Below are 8,359 nucleotides of genomic sequence, written 5' to 3'. Positions count from 1 at the left end.
TATTGCCGTACTTGTCATACCTGTCAGATTGTTGGGAAACCAAACCAGAGAATTCCACCCGCTCCTTTGTCTCCTATACCTGTGATTTTCGAACATGTCGAACATGTGATGGTAGACTGCGTTGGTCCGTTACCTAAGACTAAGTCTGGTAACCAGTCTGTTATGTGTGTTATGTGTGTGGCCACCAGATTTCCAGAGGCGATTCCTTTAAGAAAAATCACTGCGCCTGTTGTCAGCAAAGCCTTGGTGAAGTTCTTCTCCACGTTTGGACTCCCAAAAATAGTGCAAACTGATCAAGGTACGAATTTTTTATCGAAACTTTTTAAACAAGTACTTGAATCACTGGCAATTTCTCACCGAGTCTCAAGTGCGTACCACCCGCAGAGCCAGGGCGCACTTGAGCGCTTTCACCAAACCCTTAAGTCAATGCTTAGGAAATATTGCCAGGACACTGCTAAAGAATTGGATGAGGGGGTTCCCTTAGTTTTATTTGCTGTCAGAGAAACCGTTCAAGAATCTCTTGGTTTTAGCCCAGCCGAACTTGTGTTCGGACACCAAGTTAGAGGTCCGTTGAAGGTTCTTAAAGAACGGATTTTGGCGCCCAATTCGAATTCAAACACTAGTGTACTGGATTATGTGAGCCAGTTTCGAGATCGTCTACATACTGCTTGGTCGCTGGCTAGAGAGTCGCTTGCCAATGCTCAGAAAGACATGAAGAGTAAATATGATAAGCAAGCGGTAGCGCGATCATTTCAACCTGGTGACGAAGTGCTTGTGTTGTTACCTGTCCCAGGATCATCTTTGTCTGCTCGTTTCTTTGGTCCCTATGTTGTGAAAAAGAGAATGAGTGAAACTGATTATATGTTGTACACACCTGATCGAAAACGAAAAACCCATGTTTGTCATCTAAACATGTTAAAAGCTTATCATACCAGAGAGTCGTCAACGCCAACGGCCGGTGCTGTGGAACACACTGCAGGGCCCGTTGTCTCTTCTGTTGCGCTAGCCGTGGATCTGGCGCCATCTCCTGTTACCTTGGGTGCGGACACAGATGGTGTGGTGCTTCGTCATACTTTTCAGCAGTGTGCAAGGTTAGCAAATTCAGAGATTTTAGAAGATCGTCGCTCATATCTTAATCATTTGACTGTGGATCAGAGAATAGACATTGAAAAATTACTTTCTGATTCTAAATGTCTGTTTGGTGATGTTCCTACACAAACAAATGTCCTGAAACACGATATTAATGTGAACAGAGCTCGTCCTATTAAGCAACATGCTTACCGTGTAAACTCAATGAAAAGATCTGTTATGCATCAAGAGGTAGAGTATTTGCTGGAACATGATTTAGCCAAGTCCAGCTGCAGTCCCTGGAGTTCTCCGTGCCTACTTGTTCCCAAACCCGATGGCACATTCAGATTCTGCACAGATTACCGTAAGGTAAATGCTGTGACTGTGCCAGACAGTTACCCGTTACCTCGAATGGAGGATTGTATAGATAACATCGGTTCTGCATGTTTTGTTACAAAGCTTGATATGCTGAAAGGATATTGGCAAGTTCCACTCACCTCACAAGCTTCTGAGATTTCAGCCTTTGTAACCCCAGATAACTTCCTCCAGTATACGGCGATGGCTTTTGGGCTTAGAAATGCCCCAGCAACTTTCCAGCGCCTTGTTAATATCGTTTTACATGATGTACCAAATTGCAATGCGTATCTTGATGATCTGGTATTGTATTCGTTGAGTTGGACAGAACACATTTGCCTGTTGAGAATTTATATTTTGTAGTTATATGGATTCTTTTCACCTTGTATAATAAATCCCTTTCGTTGGCAGTTTGTGTCCCTGCATTGTCTCTTGCTGCCTCCATCAAGTTTACAGATTTGCCACAAATTTAATGTTACTCCTTTTACCCCTAGACCATCTTAAAGGGTCGTAACAACAAACAATTCTTAAAGCATCACATCATCAGACAGTGCTTTTGCAGATTTTTCCATGCTTGCATCACTTACCATGACATCTTTCCCTTGTCGTTCAGAAGACTGATTTGCAGACACAGAGTCAGCTCCTTTGCCCTTTTCCCCCAAACACTGACTCTCTGAAGGTTCAACAGTTTCATCTGCAAACAATTCTTCCAACATCAAAACTTCAGACAGTGGTTCTGCACACTCTTCCACAGTACCACTACTTATCACACCATCATTCCATTCTGCTTCAGAAGACTGATTAGCTGAATCAGAATCAAACACAAATGATGCAGACATAACACGTTGTCCTCTGAATTTGATGTGCAAACGTCTGTCATCACTGAGCAACTTGGCTGCCAACTGATCTGGTTCCACTTGACTGTCAATTTGCAGTCAGCAACTGGCGAAGCACAAAGTCATCCAATACAAATGTGCTCATATTATCACTGCTATCCTGTACAGTGACTGTTGCATGAAGTACTGACTTCACTTTTGCGGTATGCTGTACATTGTTGACATCTGGTCATCAATGTCTCCAAATTGACAGCAGGCAAGGTATGCAGCTTTGGACACATGTATTGGGCTTTCACATCTGCGGTCACAATTTCTCCTTCTTTGACTTTAAAATTATCAATTGGTTGCGAAACAGTAATTGAGACATCCGGTACAACAGTTAAAGACGACTGTGTAGTGGTAGACAAACAAGTGTAACCATCAAATTGTCAAACAGATGCATTCTTGATGGTATACCACTTCCCTTTTTTCCAACACATCTCCTCCCCAGACAGTCAAAGACAAACCACAAGTCTGATCTGCCACATCATATGACCTTTGCAATCTTTAATTACTACGGGTCATACCCTGTCTGTCTTCGACCAACTGCACCACTTTGACTGTCACATTCACCTGAAATGCAAAAAAGAAGGGAAAAACATTTGCACAAGCAAAAATCTCTTAAATTGGCAAAAATAACATGATATTATACCAGACACACATACATTCAAAAAACAAGGACCTATATTTTCCTATTAAAAACAAAGACTTACAAGATAATAAAATAAAAAATACATTGGCAGACATTTAGGCCAAATTGGGCAAACATAAAAGTCTTTGTCATTACATTATGTTTGTTATTAAAAATAAGAACAAAGATACACATTTCAAATACACATAATATTGAAATAAAACAAACAGTGCTTTATTTTACAGTAAATGTACCTTTATTTAGCTGGAACATTCAATAAATTGTATAAACAAATATATATATATATATATATATATTTTAAAAATCTATATGTGATCAGTGCTGGCAAAATTAGTCAAAATAAGCACATTTTGAAAAATTATTTTATTTTCACATTCTCCATTAACACCTTCAAAATGATATATGATTTGTTAAAATTAACCAAAAAAATGACTGAGCTACAGCCGTTTAAAATATCGATGAACACAGCAAAGTTGATTTTGAGAAAAATCGAGTTAAACATTCCAAACATAAATCACCTAGCAACATTGAATATTTTCCTCCAATTCTTTTCTTAATAATAATTAATAATAATAATCCCATCTTTTCTTTTAATATTCAATTAACATTGAGACAGATCTATAATTAATACCTACTGTAATGCATGGAAAATTTAATTAACTTAATGTTAACATATCTTCTGTAATGACCGTACTGTTTGTTTATGGGCAGATTATGGACTCAGTCACAGCATCTTTCAACTATGAGTGAAAGTCGATATGGCACTCTTAGGTTCACAGTTCCCCAGGCGAGCAGTAGCCCATCACCACCTCACACTTCAGCAATGCACCAGCACAAAAATTAGCATTATTAAAAACATTTAACCCAACCAGCAGGGTCAAAATAACCCAGCATAAGTTTTGCCCAATATTTACCTAGCACTGGGTTCCCAAATAAACCAAGTTCATTTGTTTTTAACCCAGCATTTTTTGGCTATAAGAAAATCACGCAGCCTTAGAAAGCTCTTCTTTTCGACACACTTTGCAAATATCAGTCAGCACGATCATTCTGTTTTTATCAGCATGGATTTGAAAATCATATTTCACTGGTTTCTACTCATGTTGTCAAGAATTAAATATCAATATTCATAAAGCTAGCATTAAAAACCATTAAAAGCATTAAAAACTTTTCATATCTACATTGGAGAAGAGTCCATTTTTACTGTGCATTGTGTCTTTCCTATGGACAATGTAGTGAGTTTCTCTACCCACAGTCCTTTGGGCAATAAAACCAGTGATATCAGCATTGGTTGCCATGGAATCAGAGGCCTGTTCGTTTGCAGACATCCTGGCACCCAGCATGTTTATTGGGTGAGGGGTCTGTGATTATTTGTTAATCTAATGAATAATTGATTTGTTAAATCAAATGAAAAATGGTGTGTCTGATTGGTCCAGATGCTACAATTCACATGAATCACATATTTTCATACAAAACGTCAAATTTTGCCAAAACCCAACTAATTTGCAGGTATGATGTGTGCATGCCATTAACACCTAACAACCTACCCTTTGATACTCCCTGGGATCATTGATGATTTGCTGCACCGTCCAGTGTTGTACAATGTCATGTGTACACTCATCAAACGCAAACTGTAGTTTACGCACACGTTAGAGTGGTCGATGCATTGACAATGATGTCCATCTCTCCTTTCTTTTGGCGAGATGGTGAAAAGCCAACACCACACAGCCTTACAGGACTCCTACAAAAAGGACAACAGACAACTTCCATTAATATTTTCCCACAAAGACAAACATACAACAAATAATACTTATTCAGAAATACAAAAAAAACATATTTTTGCCTATAACATTATTTTTACAATTACCTGTCTTTTTCTGCACTTTCAAACATATGATGACGCTGCACATCAAATACCACCACACGACTATTTCTTGTTGCCTCCTGTAACATTACTGTGAAGTATTTGTGTCGACTTCCTCCCTCCATGACTTTGGAGACATCATGAAGGTATCCTTCCACCTCTAACTTTGATCTTTTCTCCATTGTCATTAATTCAAAAGGTCATTTCTGGAAAAAAACAAAAAAACAACAACTTGACTAATTCAGTGTAAATTTCGTTTTCACTAGCAACGTATTATTCCCTTCTGCTTTAAAACAGTTTCCAAACTCAACTTGCCAAGTATACACAAATCCTTATAAATTTCCTTTGATTACTAATAAACCTTATGCTGCCTTCATGTGCTATCGAACATGTCCCATTTCTCACTTATGAAGTCATGATTACGACCTTGTTTCATTTAAGTGCTATAATGTCAAAAAGAATAAAATGCAGCATCCCATTGATTAACAATCATATAAACATTCACTGCAATAGACAGTCACTTTCCTGAAAATTCAGATTTTTCAGCCAAATACATTCGTATATCACAATTTATAGAGCATACATTATACTTCAAAGGACCGTACATACACATATATATATATATATATATATATATATATATATATATAGCCTATAAACACACTACTTCAACAACAATTCTTGTAGTATTTGAAGTACAATTTTTGAAGTACAAACATAATTGAAGTAATTGTTGTGAAAATAGCATTAACAACAACAATGGTGTTCTTTTCCACCATATTTAAAGTTTATGCCCCACCCAACTCTGATACTTTGAAATACCTGGAATCGAACACCCCTATATCAAAGTTGACTCAGACTCCCAAGTCCCACCATACCATGACTATCCATATTAGTCCAGTTTAGTGGTAGTGACACTACCTTTAAATGAGCTATCATCAATGTTTTTAGCTGTTGCCGACACCTAATTTTACAGAGGGAAACTGAGGAGGAAAAAGCCATGGTGGAATATTATGTCAGGATTAATAAGATCTTCTTTAATCAATTCATCACATTATAATGGTCAGGTGATAGCATTGTATGTCTTAAACAGCATTGATATTAAAAATAAATGCAATATACAGAAATACATACGAATAAACATATTATTTTGTTTATTCTTGTTTATTTATCATCACCATTTACAAACACTTTCTGCATACAAGACTATTTTCGCTGTGCTGCACACGCTGAATTAACGTGACAACACATTAGGTACAGTAAAAAAAAAACATGGATTGATACGAAATGTATTAATTACACTATAAATGCAAATAAGTAGACCTAACATCTATTTTTAGCACGACTTTTTAACTATAGGGGTAACACAAGGAAAAACTATAAAAAAAGGCAACATAGATGGCACTCGTGGAGTTAGAAAAACAAAGTTCTTTATGATCAGCACGATTGTAATAAGGATAATACAAAAGAAAATGCCCTATACGGCTATTTCAGTCAACGGTAAGTTTTAATTTAAAATGTTTGTGATAGCCTACTACCTTTAACGTAAGAAAAGTAGACTGCAAGCTGTTTACATGTTTAGCCACTTGCTTAAGCATCTTAATAACATATAAATCTAAAAAAGAAATCATTTTAATATTTTGCACGTCAATGTGAATATGTCTTTGAACAATTGTATTACTGTTTAAAAAGATAATGACTATGGTTAAAAAAAAAAACATTTTTAGTAACTTTTGGATTTCAAATAATAAAATAGTGGTAACCAGAGCCGTTGAGAAACAGAGTTGCGACACTCCCATAGGCTTCCATAGGAACTGAGGAATGCAGAAGTAAAGCGTGTCATGGAGCAGCCAATAGTTCCAAACAACTGATAGTTCCAGCATTGAAGCCCATTCATTTCAGTGCTTCTCAAGCACACTCACCAGAAAGTTGAGGAAATTACAGCAGTTTTTGGCATTTTAACACATTCATTTACTTCTCGCAAATCTAGCCAGTAGTTGTATTTTATGAAATGCATTATAGTTCATGTTTTTTTTTAGATAATAGGCAGTTATGCTATATTTACAGTTAGTTAACACGAGAACCACCTTAATAGCGATCATAATCAGATGCTAGTTGTCATATTTTTAAGTTTTTAGTCTTTCTGCAATCTTTCTCTCCCTGTAGGAAGTTTAATGAATTTCAGTAAAGACTGCCTATTAAAGGAATACAAAAAAGAGTTTCTCTGAATACAGTGTGTTGCCTTGTATTTTTTTAACGTTATTTAAATTTTTTTATTGGGTTAAATTCCGTACTTGCTAACCCTTTTTAACATTCACTTATATTGTCTTCTTACACAAATGTCATAAAATAATACTGGGATATGAATAATTAATCTTTCTAAATTCACCATTTAAAAAAACGCAAAACTTATAAAGTTTGAGTCTTTGATAACGTCTACATACACAATGCAAAACATAAAATAAATAAATAAATAAATAAGCTATTATGACCCAAAAAACTCTTTACAACAACTAGAGTAGAGCTAAATATATACATTTATTCAACAGCCATGCGGTCATCTAGTGGTTAAACCATGGCATTCAAAAGAATATTATTTTTCTGGCCACCAAACGCCTCTAATTTGCCTCTTTGCACTGGAATTTGAAAACATTTTCTCTATTTTAACCGTAAATATTACTCTAATTGTAATTTAAATAAGCATATTAGAAAACATATATTAATGCTGTCTCTTCATCACTCCCCAGAATAAAATGTGATTGTAAAACTTAGTCAGCGTATTTATCAATACACAATCAATGCACATGATGTGTTAATAATTACTAGAAATTGCTGCAAATATAGTGAAACTGCGTGTTACAGAAGACTTTGCCAGAAATTGATCCAGCAGTGTTCTATCACTTCACCACAGAGGTATCTGCTCAAGCATCGGTTCTGGCCACACACCAGCAACAATTAAACCGACTTACCTCGCTAACAGAGGAGATGGTAAAAGACCTTGCAAGCCCTTCGTCTGCAAGCACCCGAAGCTCCCGCCCCTCCTTCGAATCCACCGCTTCAAGCCCCGGTTGCACCTACCTCCACCGCCAGCCCTCGTCTGGCGTTCCCCGAGAAGTTTGATGGCTCACCCTCAAAATGTAAGGGTTTCTTACTCCAATGTTCCATGTTTGTTCACCAACAACCCATGTTGTATCCCACAGACGATAGTCGCATCGCATTTGTCTGTTCACTTCTCACTGGAAGGGCGTTGGAGTGGGCTACCGCGGTGTAGAATGAGAATCAGACTGTCTTCCCTTCCTTCTCGGCCTTCATCCAGCGGTTTAAGGAGGTGTTCGAACATCCCGCTGACGGAAAGGAGGCGGGTGAGCAGCTGTTATCTTTACGCCAGGGCAGAGGTTCGGCGTCGGATTACGCTCTCTCGTTCCGCACTCTCGCTGCACAAACAGGGTGGCCGGAGGATCCTCTCAAACTACACTTCCGCAGAGGTCTGAGCATGGATCTGCAGTCTGAATTAGCCTGTCGAGACGAGGGGAGATCCTTGAATCAATT

The 8,359-nt window shown here is 37.5% G+C and overlaps 1 long non-coding RNA gene across 3 annotated transcripts in view; it reads right to left on the bottom strand.

Annotated features, from left to right (window-relative positions):
• The window catches only part of LOC107731106 (uncharacterized), a 6,324-nt gene extending 4,607 nt beyond the window's left edge, over positions 1 to 1,717 (bottom strand). For 2 of the 3 annotated variants that reach the window (XR_001638740.1, XR_001638742.1), the window contains exons 1-2: positions 933 to 1,123; positions 785 to 824 (exon numbers count right to left, since the gene is read on the bottom strand). This is a non-coding gene — a long non-coding RNA (uncharacterized LOC107731106). Of the gene's footprint in view, positions 1 to 784; positions 825 to 932; positions 1,124 to 1,565 lie in introns of those variants that run through there. The other variant, XR_001638741.1, reaches the window with a different exon arrangement.
• Positions 1,718 to 8,359: the final 6,642 nt, after the last annotated feature.

Source organism: Sinocyclocheilus rhinocerous, unplaced genomic scaffold (genome assembly GCF_001515625.1).
Source record: "Sinocyclocheilus rhinocerous isolate Xijiao unplaced genomic scaffold, SAMN03320098_v1.1 scaffold2264, whole genome shotgun sequence".
NCBI classification, from domain to species: domain Eukaryota; kingdom Metazoa; phylum Chordata; class Actinopteri; order Cypriniformes; family Cyprinidae; genus Sinocyclocheilus; species Sinocyclocheilus rhinocerous.
This window is presented reverse-complemented; position numbering and strand designations above follow the sequence as displayed.